The following is a 19,871-nucleotide window of genomic DNA, read 5'->3' as shown; positions in this document are numbered from 1 at the left end:
GGCTGTTTCCAAATCTTAGCTATTGTAAATAACATTGCCATGAGCATAGGGGTGCATATATTCTTTCTTACTGTTATTTAGGGGTTTTTAGGATATATTCCTAGAAGTGGGATCACTGGGTCAAAAGGCAGTTATATTTTTAATTTTTTGAGGAAACTTCCTACAGTTTTCCATAGTGGCTGCACCAATCTGGATTCCCACCAGCAGTGAACTAGTGTTCCCTTTTCTCTGCATCCTCACCAGCACTTGTTTGTTGATTTATTGATGATAGCCATTCTGACAGGTATGAGGTGATATCTCATTGTGGTTTTAATTTGCATTTCTCTGATGATTAGTGATGGTGAGCATTTTTTCATGTCTCTTGGCCATTTGTATGTCCTTTTTGGAGAAGTGTCTATTCAGGTCCTCTGCCCATTTTTTAATTGAATTGTTTGTCTTACTTTCGTTGAGTTGTATAAGTACTTTATATATTTTGGAGATTAACTCTTATCAGATGTATCATTGGCAAATATGTTCTCCCATACAGTGGGCTCCCTTTTCATTTTGATGGTGGTTTCTTTTGCTGTGCAGAAGCTTTTTATTTTGATACTAGAGGCCCGGTGCACAAAAATTTGTGCACTCGGGGGGTGCAGAAGCTTTTTATTTTGATATAGTCCCATTTGTTTATTTTTTTCTTTTGTTTCTCCCATTTAGCTTTTAAAGATGGAACTCCACCCTTTGCTTGGTTTTACTAGTAAGTATGTATGAAATGCTACAATAGGACATAGTAGTAATGGCACTCAGACAAATGGAAATGGTCAGGAGACACAAATATACATGTGAAATAAACTCAGCATTTCAATAAAAGTAAAAAACATTAAATTTAATTTCAATTAAAATGGGCAAATATTGAAACATTTACCAAAGAAGATCTATGAGGTGCTAATAAGCACATGAAAAAGTGCTGAAAATCATTAGTCATTAGGTAAAAGGAAATTAAAACTAGAGATACCACTTTTAAACCCACTACAGTGGTTGGCAAACTGCGGCTCGGCCAACCGCGGCTCGTGAGCCACATGTGGCTCTTTGGCTCCTTCAGTGTGGCTCTTCCACAAAATACCGACTTCTGCGCATGGGCCACGAAGTTTCAATTGCACTGTACGTGCGTGCCCGCACGTGGTATTTTGTGGAAGAGCCACACTGAAGGGGCCAAAGAGCCACATGTGGCTCGAGAGCCGCGGTTTGCCAACCATGGCACTAGAATAGCTATAATTAAAGAACAGACAATAACAAGTATTAACAAAGATAATACTTGGAGAAACTGGAACCCTCATGCATTGCTGGTGAGAATGTTAAATTGTACAGCCACTTTGGAAAACACATAAACTTACAATATAAGCTACCTATTCTACTCTGGGTATCTGCCCAATATAAATGAAAACATATCGCTACAAAAAGATTTTAAGCAAATATTTATAGCAGCATTATTTACAATAGCTAAAAATTGGAGAGGGAAATCCAATATCCATCAACTGGTGAATGGATAACCAAGTGTGGTATACTCATAGAATGGAATACTATTCAGCAATAAAAATGAACAGGCTACTGATACATGCTACAATATGATACATATTACAACCTGGATGAACCTCAAAATCATTAACCTAGATGAAAGAAGCCAGATGCAAAAGATACATATTCTATGATTCCACTTACAGGCAATGCCCAGAAAGGCAACTCACTAGACACCAAAAGCAGATTAGTGGTTGTGGGGTGTGGGGTAGACACATTTCTCACGACTGCAAACAGGCATGAGAAATCATTCTGGGGTTACGGAGAATAATCTAAAACTGGAAATTACCCCTCAAAATTTTTTTGAAAAATTGTTAGGCCTAGAAATTTCAGGTGGACATAATTTTCGGGTATATATAAGCCAAAATATTGGAAAAGACTGTCTAGAGAAAAAAAGAAAAAGCTTAGAATGAGTGCTTTGGGGGGAAAAATGAGTGCTTTGGGGACAGTAGACATCAGCAAAATAGAGGTAATTCTAAAAATTATCTATGATAGATTGCAAAAGTGACCACAACACTCTGCAACTGCTCTCATCAGAACTCTATTTCCCCCACTCCCTGAGACTTGCTTTGTCCAAGATAATGTGTGAGCAGAGCTACTGTGAGTTGAGAGCCTACACATCAAGAGGCCACATGCACTCCCACTCTTGCTGCTTTTGGAGCCGGAATCTAATCCCATATGAACAAATTTGGGTTGGCTTGCTGGAAGAGGAGAGAACAAGTAGAGGAAAACCGAGTCAGCCAGGAGCTGACCAAAGGCACATAAGAGAGTTCCAGCTTTGTTGAACCAACCCTGACTCAGACCAGAAAAACTGCCATCTGAGCATAGCCCAAACTGCCAATCCCCGGAATTGTAAACTAAATAGTTAATGTTTTAAGTGGTTTGTTTCAAAGCAGAAGCTAACTGATACACTAAAAAGGAGCTGTTGAATAACACACAAACCACATGACTGGGTGTTAAGGATAAGTATCCTAGGCACAAGAATATAAATGCAGTCAGTGAGTTGGGCTCAGGTCTGGGAATTGTCAAAGTCAGTGTGGCAGAACAACTAACTGCATGAGCAATGTGAGAATAACAGAGAAAGCTTCTCTATACTGTATAGTTGATTAAGGGTCTATAGCAGTGGTTCTCAACCTGTGGGTCACGACCCCTTTGGCGGTGGAATGACCCTTTCACAGGGGTCGCTTAAGACCATCCTGCATATCAGATATTTACATTACGATTCATAACAGTAGCAACATTACAGTTATGAAGTAGCAATGAAAATAATTTTATGGTTGGGTCACAACATGAGGAACTGTATTTAAAGGGCCAGACGGTTGAGAAACACTGGTCTATAGGGAGTAGAAAGGTAAGTGAAGTTAAGTGCCGACAGGCTGAAACCTAAGCAAGATTTTAGGACTTGCGGTCTTGATCAGGTAAGGAAGAAACTCACTAAGAGCTCATAAGGAGGTGCAGGCAGGCAGGTGTGTGGTCAAAGAGAGCTATTTTAGAATTCAAGATTTGGAAGTTAGAGCAATTTCTAAGACATATGCATGGGTTGGATGGATGGATGAATGGATAATTAGGAAACTATAGATAGATATTTTTCCATTTCAACTAAGTTGTCAAATTTTGGACATAAAGTTGCACAAAATATTCTTTTATCCTTTTACTGTCTGTGGGTTCTGTAATTATAATGTTTCTTCCATATGTCATACCGGTGATTTGTGTGTGTTTTTCTTGATCAGTCTCACTTGCTATTTATAAACTCTATTGACCTTTTCAAAGAACCAACTTTGGCTTTGCTAATTTTCTCTATTGTATATTTTTTTCTCTATTCCATCAATGTTTGCTTTTATCTCTAGTATTTCCTTCCATCTACTTTGTGTTTACTTTGCCTTATTTTATCCCCTAAAGTTGAAAATTTGTTAGATTTTAGGGTTTTCTTCTGTTTTACTATAAGCAGTTAAAGCTATGTGTTTTACTCTGAGCACTGCTTTAGCTGCATCACACAATTTTGAAATATTGTGTCTTCATCATTCAGTTGAAGATATTTTCTAATTTCTCCTGTGATTTATTTTTGATGCATGAATTATTTGGAAGCATGTTATTTCATTTCCAAATAGCTGAGATTTTCCTAGACATATTATTGTTATTGATTCCTAATTTGATTCTGTTGTATGAATATACTCTATATGATTTCAATCCTTTTAAATTTAAATTTATTGTGACTTGCTTTTTTAAAACATATTTTTATTGATTTCATAGAGGAAGGGAAAGGGAGAGAGAGATAGAAACACCAATGATGAGAGAGAATCATTGATCAGCTGCCTCCTACATGTACCCTACTGGTAATTGAGCCCGTAATCTCTGTCTCTTAATTGGAGTGTTTAGTCTATTAATATTTAATGTGGCATAATATAAATAGAAAATAAAACTGGAATTTAAGAGGATAATGCTTTAAATTGGCCTATACTCTATGTGTTATGCAGTATTAATATTCCGCAGCATGTATAGTCTATGTAGTAATAGTTGCTCAATAAACCTTTTTAAAAAAATTAGTCAATAACTAACCAAATCCCCATGTAAAATTCATGACTGCTAAATAAAAGAATTTTACCCATATTGTAATAGTTCCATCTAATAATATGTAAAATTCCTGGAATATATGATATCTACATACAAGTCTTATTTCAAAAAACTTTGACATTTAAGACTTTGAAGATAATGTAACAGCAATTCTAGCATCCTTCCCCTGCAAAATTATTAACAACAAGAAAAAGACTGTACATGAGCAAGAAGACATGCATATTGAGGTTAAAATCAGAGTCTTTAAACAGCAATTATAGGACTACATTCTCTTGCCTATCCTCATCATTGACTCTTTGAATTGTCTGAATGTTACTTTCAAGTACAGTAGTCTTTTTGTAAATTACATATTAGAAAAAAAATTAACAAAGAAAAAACTTTATGAACACTAAACAGTAAATGAAATTAAACAACTTTTTTTCTGATTTTATATCCATTATTTAAAATACACTGATATTTTATAGATACGGATTTACATAGCCCATGAACACAGACAATGGGTGGTGAAGGCCTGGAGGGGGGTGTAGGGGCTGGGCCAAAAGGGGTAAAAGAGGAGAGGGAGGAATGGGAGATATCTGTAATACTCTCAACAATAAAAATATATATATTAAAATAAATAAATAAATAAATAAAAGCTAAATGGGCATTTTGGACAACAATGAACCTAAAAAACATTTAACAGACACAGTAGGACAAGTTCTCTCTGCATTATAAAAAGGACAGTTAGATATCAACTGTTGTAGAAATGCAGTTTAAATTGTTTTCTTAAAGAGACTTCCTCCGCTGCTAGAGAATAGCCTCTGGTCAGTCATCCGGAGCAATTCTCACAGCTGATGGCTTCCACTTTGGGACAATACCACCTTTTTCTATACTTGTTTGCTTTAATGTCATCTACGGAGCTAGGTTTTTTTCTGTGTTTTAGGACTAGTTTTCTGTTTCTGACAGATTCTTGACACTTTGATCTTGGTTTTGAGCCTTTTAAATTCTGGTTTGATGTTTGTGCATTTTTGGCTGGAGTAATTCATATAGATTTATTTATTGGAGCTTTTTCTTTAGCTTCCTCCTCATCAAAGTCATCATCTTCTTCATCATCACCATCTTCATCAGCAGCAAGTTTTCTTTTTTTTCTGTGGAAATTTGCTACCAATTCCGGGGGCAAGTTACTTTCCAGGTAAACAGAGTGTCCCAAAAAACTATATACACACTGCTTTTATAATTATCCAAAGTGTGTATACATTTTTTGGGTCACATCCTCCTCCTCTTCATCTTCTGACTTTGCATTTTTCCCCCACATCTACTGAGTGCTTCCCATTAATTTGCACAGTCCCTGAATCACACTGCAACTGTAAGACTATATGTGTTATTTCAAAGCCTCCAGGAAAACCGATGGCTGTATGGACATTTTCAAAGTTGCCAGTGTTACTATGAATTGGACTGCTTTCATGATTCATTGCCTCTGCTTCAATAATGTGCAGTTCATACTTTGCACCAGCCCCTAAACTGACCATTCTCAACGATAACTGGTGCTCATTTTCATTATTATCCATCTCAAAGTGATAATTTCTGTCAGTCTTTACTTCAAACCAAAAGGCTAGTTCTGAGGTCTCAGGGAGTTCATGTCCATGTCCACTGACTTTTCCATGGGGTGTTGGCACACAGGTGGGAGAGAAGGCAGATGGAATAGCTGCACAGGACAAAATCACACCAGGGCTAATCTTTGCCCATTTCTAAATTGGGTACTGTGTCCTTTTATTGAGTTGTAAGAGTTTTTTTATATTCTGGATACAAGCCCTTGAACATACACGTGATCTACAAAGGTTTGCTTATGCTGTGGTTTGTCTTTTGATTTACGTAATGGTATTTTGTTAGGTGCAAAAGTTTTAAATACTTAAGTCCAAGTTATCGGTTATTTTCCTTTATGGATTGTGTTTTGTTTTGTTTGGTGTCATATTTAAGAATTCATTGCCTCACCCAAGGTCATGACAATTTTTCTGCTGTGTTTTTTTTTTCTAGAAATTTTATAGTTTTGGTTCTTAATTTAGTCCAGTGATGGCGAACCTATGACACGCGTGTCAGAGGTGACACGCGAACTCATTTTTTTGGTTGATTTTTCTTTGTTAAATGGCATTTAAATATATAAAATAAATATCAAAAATATAAATCTTTGTTTTACTATGGTTGCAAATATCAAAAAATTTCTATATGTGACACGGCACCAGAGTTAAGTTAGGGTTTTTCAAAATGCTGACACGCCAAGCTCAAAAGGTTTGCCATCACTGAATTTTAGTCTATGACCCATTTTGAGTTTTTCTTTATTCTTTGAGATTGTGAATTATTGGTATTATTTTTATTTAATATTTGACAGAGTTCATCACGAAAGGAATTTCAGGCTGGTGTTTTCTTTGTGGAAATATTTTTAGTTATCAATTTAAAATTTAAGTATTCAATTTCTTTATATATTCCTATTCAGATATTCCATTTCTTCTTGAGTCAGTTTGGTAATTTGGGCCTTTCTAGAAATTTTTTCATTTCATCTAAATTGTGTAATTTGTTGGCCCAATAGTATTCCCACTGATGCCTTGTAATTTCTGTATGGTTGGTAGTACTTTCAGATTCCTTTTTGTTTGTCTGGTTAGAAAACTGGGGTTTTTGCTAACCTCTTCCGTTGCACACTTCTGTGACTGAGCCTGTGTTCAGGACTACGTGGTAGGAAGAAAGAGAGAGAGTATAAAATGATGGGAGTTTGTTCCACTCTCTTGGGATCAGAGGAAGGTTCCTCTTCCGCGGGGACTTCTAATGTCATTGCCTGCGGGATTGCTTGAAGATCAGGGGGCTGGGGCTTAAGAGACTCGGAGAAGAAAAAAGGGGGGATTTCTGCATTCTAAGTCTAAGTATTCTCTTTCTCACTCCTCAAGCCAGAATAAAGGCTCTTCTGGAGCTCTGTCTGTCTGAGCCTCAGTACCCAGCCAGTGTTGGGTTTCGGGTGCGTGGCTGCCTTGTTTTCAATCTGGGGGATACTGGAGGTAAATACGGCAAACTCACCACTGGTTTGTGGTACTTCAAATTCTGGCCTTTTAAAAACTTCAAGTTCATTGCTACCATTTACTTCTCAGAATCCTCAAATGGCTGCTTGGCGCATTCTGCTCAGTTGTGTAATTGTGTTCAGTGGGAGACATTTTACTTTATTGTACTAGAACCATGTTGTTTTTAATTAGTCTATCCCCTCTTAAGCCCATTGCTTTTCTCTTTTTACTTATTTACTTTTTGGAAAATCTTATAGCAATTTGCCATCAAGTTAAGATGATGTAGACATGTGTATTGCTGCACATAACTCATGCAATCTGAAGATTCCACTTATTTGATTATTATACAGAAGTTTTAGAAACCCAACTTCAATGCATTTTCATTTGGAAAAAAATTTTTCCTTTTCTTTCTGTCCAGTATGCTTCAGATTTTTCTGGACTTCCATTCAATTTCTGAAAACCAAATAGATGGAGATTACAGAACTACCTGCAGATTTTACAAAAAGCAATATACTAGTACATTTAATCATGATGGAGGCTATTTACAAAGAGAGTGGAATTCTCACATTAAAAAGGAACCCATTAATAAGTTTTGAATAATTAACTGACTAACTCTGGAGAATCATTAACCGATATTAAATAAATAAATTCCTACCACTACCCACTTTGCAGTGAGCTACATGGAGGAGGCAGCAGGCATTTGCAAACATTTCAGACGAATCTAGGGTATAGCTGCCTCTTGTATTGAAAGGTACTATAGGGTGCCCCAAAGGAATCCCAAATATATTTGGAAAGACTTGGTGACATTGTCTAGCTTTTTTAAAAGTGCTGCAGTATAATAGAAATTTGCAAAAGTACAAATAGAAACTTCAAAAAAATTTAATTCAATAATAATGAGGTCTAATTTCTAGTCTTCTGAAGTCCTCTTGCAGGACCTAAACCTGTGGAGGGCATTCTGAGGATCTGATGAGAGCTATGATCTACATCTCTATAAATATTAGCGATACAGAGACATACTCTTTTGCACATACTTTCAAACCCTGTCCTCTTAATGCTCATCCGTGGATTCTCAGGGCAGAGATTGATCCCAGTTAAGAACTCCTGCAATAAAGTGACTAGATATCCTTGTCCAAATGGTACTGGGATCACTTTTTAAAATTAAATTTATTAGGGTGACATTGGTTAATAGGATCACATAGGTGTCAGTGTAGATTTCTACGATAAAAGATCTGTGAATTGGACTGTGTACTCGCCACCCAAAGTCAAATCTTCTGTCACTGTATATTAGGCCCCCTTCACCCCCACCCCTCAGCCCCTTCCCTCTGGCAACCACTACACTCTTGTTTGTGTCTGCACGTTTCAGTTTGATATCCCACATCTGAATGAAATCATGTGGTTCTTAGCTTTTTCCGAAAATCTCTTCCAGGTGAAAATTTATCTTGGGTAATGCCTTTGGCAGGACAGGGCAGTTCTCACCATGGTTTAGGTGTGAGATTAGAGAACAGTCCTGTAAATGGCCTGTGATACCTGGAGAAATAGTAATTCACAAAGTCCTCCCTAATCCACAGTCTACAACTTGAACTTCTAGCTCAGACCTTCTTCCTGCAGCATAGGCAGGACCCTTCAGGAGGATGTGTTCTAGTTCATCTGTTTACCAGTGAAGAAGTGAATACTCAGGAATAGCGGCTACAGAACCTTCTGGGGAGCTGTTTCTCAGACTTTCTTCAGTGTTAGGGCCCTGTGAGAAGCTGGGTGGTACAGTGGACAGGATCCTGACCCCGTGGTGGAGAGGGTCCTGATTTAGCATAAAAAGACCTGAGGTCAAACCCTGTTGCTTAGCTTACCTTGGGTAAGTCACTGAATATTCCTGAGGTTTGTTTTCTCTTTTGGTAAACTAGAAATAGCAACACTTGTTATATATCTTTTTACAGATCATTGTGAGAATCAGTGAAAATAATAAATGCTATTTTTAAAAATACTTAAGCCTGTTGAATTGAAATATAAAGGGACACATAGCATAATAGCTGCGATAGAATGGAACCTTGATTCATTCACCATGCATTTATTCATTTATAATCTTAGCATGCACAGGGCATCTTTAATTTCCCTATGCGTCTAGTTAGAAATATGGCCCTTCTATCTCTCAAGTACTTTTAAGACTCTCTTCATCTGGTGCAGAAAAGTGAGACTAAAAGGAAGTTTAGTGATACAGAATGAGGAAGTCAAATGATTTGTATAATACTTACGTTGGAAAAATCAGTATAATGGAGTAGTTTATATGAGCTCTTAAAATGATAGTCAAAGGAAGCAGGATGATTTCTGAAAACTGTGAGAGCTCATCCTGCCCCACATCCTGTCCTGGAGATGACCTAGTTATATGCATGAATGATATCAGCTGCCATTTTCTGAGAGCTTTTCTATCTTTACATACGTCCTATCTCATTTAGTCATCACTCGCCTTAGGTCACATGGCTCCGAGAGCTGAAATTTCAGCCCTGGTCCTTTTACCTGCACAGATCACGCTCATCGCTCCCTAGAAGCAGGAAAGGGAGCCTGAATTACAAGGAGCTGAACTGGCATTTGCCTTTCTAAAGTTCATCGGGATCAGTGTTAATTTACATTCTTTAACCTTGAAAGCTCAGAATAACCTTTGAGCTTGCTTTTCAAGACTTAGAGAGAGCGGTAATTGCCACTTGAAAGCGGGGTAGGGACTCCAAAGGAAGCAAGTTTTAGCTTTAAGAAATAAGGTTCTCTGAGCTCCACTTTTTAATTTTTGAAATATTAAAGATTATTTAGTCTATTTCCTGAGTGTTTGTTTTTCAAGCATATTGGAATTTACATTTCTGAGTTATTAGAAAATATGAAGCAATATGATTATTATACAGTGTATTTTCATCATTATTACCAGGAGGAAAAATGTGCTGGTGTTTTCCACAGGTGCGGTGCATTTGTGGGGCTGAATTCCCCCTCCATCTGCTGACTCCGCTTAAGCCGTAGCCTGCTGCTTACATTACCTGCCAATGTGTCAGAACAGAGGAAACCAAAGGCTGAATTTTAAGCAACATCCCTAGTTGTTTAGACGCCCTTAAAATATTTAGAATACCTCGCTTTGTCTGAAGAGTATGCTGTACTGGGTAGGAGGTAAAACTGGGAAATTCTGACTGGCTACTGCTATATACAGTTTCTCTAGAAACCTCAAGAAAATAATGGACTCAAGCATGCCTTGAGCTGTTCTCTGAGAAACTATGGCAACGGGGCCTTTTAATTAAAGCTGAAGTATGTGTGCAGCTTAGAAAAACAGAGAGATACTGCCAACTGATAAGGAGAGTGTATGGGAATAATTCAGAAAACTGAAAAAAATTTCTTTTTAGATATATTTGCTAGCTTTATTATCTAAATTGTTCAAAGAAAGAGGAAACACTTTTTTATTGAATTTATTGGGGTGACATTGGTTAATAAAATTATAAATGTACAATTCTATAATACATCATCTGTATATTGTGTTGTGTGTTCGCCACCCCAAGTCAAGTCTCCTTCCATCATCATTTATCCTCCCAATACCCTCTTCTATCACCCCCCCCCCCCCAAGGAAACTCTTTTAATCGATATTTGACTTTGGAATATGTCATAACATATTTTTAAAGAAAATATTGTTTTTTAATTATATTTTTTTAAGATTAATATTCAAATTCATTTCTGTTTCCAGAGTACATGTTAACTGACAGTGGGAAGGGCAGCCTGGAGGCATTATCAATTTCAGAGGGCAGCCGATCTGGGCTAGTTACACAATGGGTGATCTGTGAGTTTTGACAGTGGAGACCATGTATATGCCGCAGTATATACATGGGCCAAGGATCAACAAATTAGTAAACGGTTCCACTCTTGAACAGAAACATTTACAGCCAACATGCTAGAATTTATAAACTCAGAGCATGCCAAAAAGTAATTAAAGAAAACCAAAATCTAAATGGAAAAGCCGGAGTTGCCATTTTTCTTGGACCAAAATAGGTGTTATGCTAACGACACCAATGATGGAAAGATTTTGTCGTCCCTTTTGCCAGGGAGAATTTGAGTTAATGCCTACTACTTTAGCATCCTGTCTGATTAGTGCCTCCATTCACTCTTAAAAATGTACCTGTTTGCCCAGGTGGTGTGGCTCAGTGGTTGAGCATTGACCTATGAACCAGGAGGTTACAGTTCGATTCCTGGTCAGGGCATATGTCCGGGTTACGGGCTCGATTCCCATTGTGGGGCGTGCAGGAGGCAGCTGATCAATGATTCTCTCTCATCATTGATGTTTCTATTTCTCTCTCCCTCTTACTTCCTCTCTGAAATCAATTAAAAATATATTTTAAAAATGTGCCTGTTTGAAGGATAAATGATGGGGGCAATAGCTGGAAAGATGAGTTGCATATAATGGAATAACATGTAATAGTTATAAATGTCAAGCTCCTGAGCCAGAGACCCTGTAGGACAGTGATGGCGAACCTCTTGAGCTCGGCGTGTCAGCATTTTGAAAAACCCTAACTTAACTCTGGTGCCGTGTCACATATAGAAATTTCTTGATATTTGCAACCATAGTAAAACAAAGACTTTTTTTTTTTAATTTTTCGCTAAAAGTATTACAAAGGGTATTACATAAGTGTCCTTTTTTCCCCCCCACCCTTGACAAGCCCCTGCCCTCCCTTACCCCCCAGTGTCTTATGTCCATTAGTTATGGTTATATGGATGCATACAAGTCCTTCGGTTGATCTCTTATTCCCCTCCCTCCTGTCCCCCAACCCTCCCTGGCCTTCCCACTGCAGTCCGACAATCGGTTTGAGGCAGCTCTGCCACTGTATTTATTATTGTTCAAAAGTTTGTAATGGTCTTAATTATCCATGAAAGAGTGAGATCATGTGGTATTTTTCCTTCATTGACTGGCTTGTTTCACTTAGCATAATGCTCTCCAGTTCCATCCATGCTGTTGCAAATGGTAAGAGTTCCTTCTTTTTAACAGCAGCATAGTATTCCATCGTGTAGATGTACCACAGTTTTCTAATCCATTCATCTACTGATGGGCACTTAGGCTGTTTCCAGATCTTAGCTATGGTGAATTGTGCTGCTATGAACATCTGGGTGCATATATCCTTTCTGATTGGTGTTTCTGGTTTCTTGGGAAATATTCCTAGAAGTGGGATCACAGGGTCAAATGGGAGTTCCATTTCCAATTTTTTGAGGAACCTCCATACTGCCTTCCATAGTGGCTGCACCAGTCTGCATTCCCACCAGCAGTGCACAAGTGTTCCTTTTTCTCCACATCCTCTCCAGCACTTGTCGTTTGTTGATTTGTTGATGATGGCCATTCTGACAGGTGTGAGATGGTACCTCATTGTTGTTTTGATTTGCATCTCTCGGATGATTAGTGACTTTGAGCATGTTTTCATATGTCTCTTGGCTTTCTGAATGTCCTCTTTTGAAAGGTGTCTATGTAGATCCTTTGCCCATTTTTGATTGGATTGTTTATCTTCTTTTTGTTAAGTTGTATGAGTTCCCTATAAATTTTGGAGATTAAGCCCTTATCAGATATGACGTTGGCAAATATGTTTTCCCACGAGGTGGGTTTTCTTGTTGTTTTGTTGATGGTTTCTTTTGCTGTGCAGAAGCTTTTTATTTTGATGTAGTCCCATTTGTTCAGTTTCTCTTTAGTTTCAACTGCCCTAGGAGCTGTATCAGTGAAGAAATTGAGTAAAACAAAGACTTATATTTTTGATATTTATTTTATATATTTAAATGCCATTTAACAAAGAAAAATCAACCAAAAAAATGAGTTCGCGTGTCACCTCTGACGTGTGTCATAGGTTCGCCATCACTGCTATAGGAACTGGCTTTTTAAAAAATATATATATATATTTTATTGATTTTTTTTCAGAGAGGAAGGGAGAGGGATAGAGAGTTAGAAACATCGATGAGAGAGAAACATCGATCAGCTGTCTCCTGCACAGCCCCCACTGGGTATATGCCCGCAACCAAGGTACATGCCCTTGACCAGAATCGAACCTGGGACCCTTCAGTACGCAGGCTGACGCTCTATCCACTGAGCCAAACTGGTCAGGGTGGAACTGGCTCTTACAATGGTCTGCTATCTGGTGTCTTTGGCTTTGGCTTCCAGTTCACCTTTATTATTCTGTTGGCAGAGTTAGCTGTCTATAATCAGATCTCATCTTCCACCCCTTTTGCTTAATGGTTTCTCATTGCTTACAGGATTGGTATACCTTTTCTCAGTCTCAGCTCCAGCCTGCCTCCAATACATACATTACTCAAACAAGGCCTAGCCCTAGCTTCTCCATGTTCACTATTCCCTTCTGTGTTTTCATGCTATTGCCAGTGCTGGATTCCTCTAGTGTGTGTGTGTGTGTGTGTGTGTGTGTGTGTGTGTCAAACACCTGCTCATACTTCAAAATGAGGATTAAACATCACCTCTTTCTTCCTTCATCTCACAACCCTCCCTCATTCCTCCCAAGTATTGTTCCCTCTGGGACTGGGTGAGGGCATCAGAGGTGAGGACTTACACATCTGTCTTCGAAGGCCTTGTGTGATATCAGGAAACTTAGTCTGTTTTCTGAGAGTTCCTTTTTCAAGCATATTGGAATTTACATTTCTGAGTTATGGAAAGCATACTTACTATTTGTTGAATATTTGACGTTTGGTAAATATTTGATGAGTGGGATTAAGTGGGTAAAATAATTGGAGTCACTAGGGCATATCTGAGAAAACACAGAGTAGTTGAAGTTTGGTTCTGCTGTTTTCCCTTCTCCCTCTTTCTCACTCTTCTGACCCTCTGCTCTCATGCCTGGTCTTTGTCTTCCCAGAACACCTTCTTCAGGGTCTTGCCTAGGCTTGTCCGACCCCCAAATGCCCCTCAGCTTCTCAAATACCCTTTGCCTTTCTTCCCCAAACCCCTACCCTCAACTCCAATTTGAATGCCATTTCCACACTGAAGCACGCAGCTACGTATAATTAGAGGATAATCACTGCAGCCTAATTCATTCCAGGTTATAAAAGACTGACAGGGAGGCTGCAGGAAGTGTCTGAAATTTGAATTCCGCAATATAAGGGTTGCTTGTCTGTTCAGATTTCTGACTGTGTATATAATCTTCCCTTTTATATAGTATATTAATACCATCTCTAAAAAGGTTTCCATGCCAGGATTTTGGATTATGTCATTCAATCATGACAAAGGAATATTTGGAGTGCTGCCTGCCTGCAACCAGTTTCAGCAACATTGCTGTCTTTGTTCAGCAGCGTGTGTGCAATTATTCGCAAATTTTATTGCTTATTTGTATCTCTTAAAATTTAAATGAATGAACATAAGGAAATTAGGTCTCAAATGGGTAATGCACTGTAGACAAAGATATGAAAAAATCATCAGATGAGGCAAAAGAGCCAATTCTTAGTGTGAAATGGATGCTCCCTGAATTTAAGCCCATCTATATAGTCTTACTACATAGGAAAAAAAAAGCAAAGGCAAGGAACATGGCTAGAATTCTGGAACTCTGTTCTAGAAGATTGTATACAAAAGAGGAGCTATAACTTTGGATTTTCTCATCTTATAGTTTCTGGGCCTGAAACCTTAGTCTCCCATGCGACTTCTGCACACATCATTTCTTTTGTGCTTTTGAGAAAACATTTTATGGGGTGGGACACCTGTTAAAGCAGTGGTTCTCAACCTTCCTAATGTTGCGACCCTTTAATACAGTTCCTCATGTTGTGGTGACCCCCAATTTCATTGTTACAAATTGAACATAATTAAAGCATAGTGAGTAATCACAAAAAAATATGTAATTATATATGTGTTTTCCGATGGTCTTAGGCGACCCCTATGAAAGGGTCGTTCGACCCCCAAAGTGGTCGCGACCCACAGGTTGAGAACCGCTGTGTTAAAGGTAAGGAAGATATGCTTGGATTTTCCTTCAAGCTGCCTCCTCTTCAATGTTATTAACTCTTGCTTTGAATCCTCTGAACAGCTGGAAACTAGCTAATACCTTCGTTGCAACTACCTTAGTAGATCCCAAGTTCAAGGCCCTGAAAAACCAGGGTATGGTATAGGCTCTTGAACTGGGTACTGAGACTTACAAGATGAGGACAGAGGCTCTGAAAACCATTGCCACTTCCCTTACCTGTTTTCCTAACCTGCCCAGAAACCACCAGGGCCTGAAGGGCAGTTTACTCTGGGCTATTAGTTCCAAAGGGCTGGGCTTCACCGGAAGAGTGAACCCAACCTGTTGAGCTCTCTTGCTCAGAAGCTTAAATGGAATAAAATCAGGTTGAATAAGACCTGCCCCTACCCTTAAAAAACTCTCTTTTTCTTTCTTTTCTTTCACAGTAATGTCTGGTCCTATTAGAAATTTGTTGTTAATTGAAGTTAGTGTGGATGCTTATGCCTGCATTTTTCTGAGAGATTCTGTGTCTTGTGTGTAGAATCAAAGGATAAATTAGGTTATTATTTGTGTTTTTTTTCTGGCTCTACACCTAAGATTTCAGTTATAAGACTGTGGGGAGTAGACAAAGGTAATAGGAAAAACTTTGAGTGTTGGTATCGCTCTGCTGTAGGGATTAAAGATTTAGTTTGGTAGCATTTGTTATTATTGCTTATTTATTTTAATTTTAGTTTAATTTTTGCATAGATACAACATTCACATGATTAAAAAATAAGACATATAAAATATGTCCGAGAAAATTCTTTATCTCATTATTGTCCCTCAGTTTTAAGGAAATCTCTTAGATAATTATTGTTCTTAGTTTCTTGTGAATCTTTTCATTATCTATTTTTCTATATTCAAGGACATAAAAGTATCTTATTTTTCTCCTTTTTTATAGTAACATCAAAAAGGATAGTAACATACTGTATAAATGTTTACACCTCATTTTATTCATTTAGTGTTTCTTTGAGAGCTTTCTGAGGATAGCACTCTACTTTTTATAGCTACATAGCATTCTATTGGATGCATGAACATAATTTAGTTAACCGTTCCCCTGTTAATGACATATAGTTAATTTTCTAATATTTCATTATTATAAACAATGCTTAAATGTAAAACTTGAGTCATTTCACATGGTGCAAATGTTATCTTTAGGATGAACTCTCAGAAGGGGAAATATGGGGTCACAGTTTATATTTTTCAGGTTTTCTAAAAAAAATTTTATTTATTGATTTTAGAATTGAGAGAGAGAGAGAGAGAGAGAGAGAGATTGATTTGTTGTTCCAATTATTTATGCATTCATTGGTTGCTGAGAGAGAGAGACAGAGGGAAGGAGAGAGAGGGAGGGAGAGAGAGAGAAATTGATTTGTTGTTCCAATTATTTATGCATTCATTGGTTGCTTCTTTTTTTTTTTTTTTTAAATATATTTTATTGATTTTTTACAGAGAGGAAGAGAGAGGGATAGAGAGCTAGAAACATCGATGAGAGAGAAACATCGACCAGCTGCCTCCTGCACATCTCCTACTGGGGGTGTGCCCGCAACCAACGTACATGCCCTTGACCGGAATCGAACCCGGGACCCTTCAGTCCGCAGGCCGACGCTCTATCCACTGAGCCAAACCGGTTTCGGCCATTGGTTGCTTCTTGTATGTGCCATGACCGGGGATTGAACCTGCAACCTTGGTATATCAGGACGATGCTCTAACCAAAATAGTACGTGGCCAAGGCTTATATATATTTCAGTTTTGATAAATATTATCATATGACCCTCCATAATGGTCTGTTTTTATCTTTGAGGCTTTATAATATGTTGTGGTCTCCTCTTATTGGGATACTCTGTTGCTTGGTTATCCTTTTTTCCTTTCATATGAATATTAGATTCAGGTTGTTTCATTTTAAGAAAAAAAATTAGTATTTTTAATGCAATCGTTTTTTTGTGTTTTTTTAAAAATATATTTTATTGATTTTTTACAGAGAGGAAGGGAGAGAGATAGAGAGTTAGAAACATCGATGAGAGAGAAACATCGATCAGCTGCTTCCTGCATATCTCCCACTGGGGATGTGCCCGCAACCCAGGTACATGCCCTTGACCGGAATCGAACCTGGGACCTTTCAGTCCGCAGGCCGACGCTCTATCCACTGAGCCAAACCGGTTTTGGCAAATGCAATCGTTTTAAATGTGGATTTTGTTAAAGGAGAATTGAATCTTTATGATTTGGGTTGTCCTATCTAATAATTGGAAGGCTTTTTGGTTAGTTCAACTCTTCTTTTGTGGAAGAGCCTTTTTCATGTAGTTCTTCCACATTTCTTGTTAAAATTGTTTCTAGTATTTTATCTTTTTTGTTGTGATTAAAAGTGGGTCTTTTTTCCCCCACTACATCTTCTGTCTGTACTTTCTATACATGAAAACTATTGGTTTTATTATTTTTAATCTTGTAACCTGCTAATTTAATTATTTTACTATTTGTAGTACTTTTCAATAGAATTACTTGGGTTTTCCAGGTATACAAACTTACCATCTGCAAGTAGAGATTATTGTGCATCCTCCTTTCCAACTTTTAAATTTCTTATTTATTTCACTTGTCTGTTTGTATTGGCTAGGACATCCAGCAATATATTAAACTAGAGGCCCAATGCACGAAATTCGTGCAAGGGGCTCGGCCCTCGCAGCCCTGGCTACCTTGGCCCTCGCTTCTGCTGTTTGGTCTTCCGGATGGTCGTTCTGCTGTTTGGTCTAATTAGCATATTAGCTCTTTATTATCCTATATAATAAAAGGGTAATATGCAAACTGACCCTAACAGCAGAAGGACTGGGAATGACTGGTCACTATGACACACACTGACCACCAGGGGGCAGACGCTCAATGCAGGAGCTGCCCCCTGGTGGTCAGTGCGCTCCCACAGGGGGAGCTCTGCTCAGTCACAAGCCAGGCTGATGGCTGCCAGCACAGCAGTGATGGCAGGAGCCTCTCCTGCCTCCTCAGCAGCACTAAGGATGTCCGACTGCAGCTTAAGCCTGCTCCCCACTGGCAAGTGGACATCCCCCGAGGGCTGCCGGGCTGCCAGAGGGATGTCTGACTGCCAGCTCAGGCCCGATCCCCCAGGGAGCAGGCCTAAGCCAGCAGGTGGACATCCCCCGAGGGGTCCCAGACTTCGAGAGGGCACAGGCCAGGCTGAGGGACCCCCCGAGTGCACAAATTTTTGTGCACCGGGCCTCTAGTATAGGATAATAGTAATAAGTGTAGGTATTCTTCCTGTTCCTGACTTTACTGGGAATGTCTCTAGTGTTTCCCTGTTAAGCAGAAGCTGGCTTGGGGTTGAGATAAATAGATTTTATTATGTTTCATTTGTGCTGGTCAATTACCCTTGGTCTCTCAACTTCACCTTGCTCCTGTATACTACACTCTCTGGTGTTGGGGCTGGGAGTCAGCCAACCACATTTCTCAGATGCCTTTGACAGGAGCTTCCTGTTAGAATCTGTCAGTAGGGGGCACTGCGGGGGGGGCCTGGGAGGTGGGAGAAGCATTTCCTGTCTCTTGCTATTTCTGTCAGAGGTGCCCCACTGAGGTATCTCACCCAGAGGTATGAGCCCCAACTCAGAGGCACTTCCCTCTTCTAAGCTCCTGAGGAACTAACAGCACCTGAGCAGTGTGCCCTTCTCACAGGTCTGAGCCCCAACTTCTTGCAACCTAATAGCTTCCCTTCTGTTCCCCCAATTCTTTAGGTGGTAGCTGCTTCCTGCAGGTATTACCTCGAGGTTACCTGTGTCCTCTTTTTGCTGGTGCAGTCCTCCCAACACTTGTTTTACCAATTCCCTCTATTAAATCCTCTCTGCATAAATACCTGTCGCTCTTTCCGCTTTTCTGAAAGGACCAGTCTGATGACTCATCTGTTCCTATTTTATTGATTGTTTTTTTAATCAAGATTGTTTTCTGACTTTTCCTCCCAATGCTTTTTCTATGTCAATGGGCATGATTGTGTGGTTTTTGTTAGACCAATGAAATATAATAATGGATTTTCTAATACGGGATTCCTCTTGAACTTTTGTAATAAATTCTCCCTCATCATGTTGTATTCTTTTAATAGGCTGCTGATTCTACTTGCTGATATTTTCATTAGGATTTTAGCATTTATATATATATATATATATATATATATATATATATATATATATACATGAAATTGGTCTGAAGTTTTTGTGTAATCTATGTCAGGTTTTTATGTCAATTCTGTACTTACTTTATAAAACTTTTGTGTTTCCCCTGTTTTCTCCTCCTCCTTCTCCTCCTCCTCCTCCTCCTCTCCTTCTCTTCCTCCTCCTCCTCCTCCTCCTCCTCCTCCTCCTCCTCCTCCTCCTCCTCTCCTTCTCCTCCTCCTCCTCCTCCTCCTCCCCCTCCTCCTCCTCCTCCCCCTCCTCCTCCTCCTCCCCCTCCTCCTCCTCCTCCTCATTTTTCCCCTAAGCTCTGGAACAGTTTCAGTGGCATTTAACATTAACCTTTTCAGGTTTCTGCTGTTGTTTTATCTTGTTTATTAAGGTTTGGTGGCATTTTTTTGTGAGAGTCTATGGGACTGGTCCTGGTTCGGTAATATATAATGGGAGATCTATTTCATTAAGTGAATCCTGAATGATCAATACAAAAAATGATGTTTGATGCTGCATTAGCTGGGCTAGTCAAGGAAAGCTTTAGTGGGTACGTGGGTTGGCCCAAACCAAACTGTCTTAATGTGCCTTTTTAATTCCGTAATTGTTGTTTTTATGTCTCT

The 19,871-nt window shown here is 38.8% G+C and overlaps 1 protein-coding gene and 1 pseudogene across 8 annotated transcripts in view; one reads left to right on the top strand and one right to left on the bottom strand.

The window, feature by feature from the left end:
- DST (dystonin) overlaps positions 1-19,871 on the top strand; it is a 421,009-nt gene that overhangs the window by 15,025 nt on the left and 386,113 nt on the right. The window lies entirely within an intron of this gene.
- On the bottom strand, positions 4,927-5,764 carry LOC102439333 (annotated as a pseudogene).

The sequence above is a fragment of the Myotis lucifugus genome, unplaced genomic scaffold (genome assembly GCF_000147115.1).
Source record: "Myotis lucifugus unplaced genomic scaffold, Myoluc2.0 scaffold_80, whole genome shotgun sequence".
Taxonomy (NCBI): Eukaryota; Metazoa; Chordata; class Mammalia; order Chiroptera; family Vespertilionidae; genus Myotis; species Myotis lucifugus.
The sequence above is the reverse complement of the archived record's forward strand: the minus strand, read 5'-3'. Positions and strand labels throughout refer to the sequence as shown.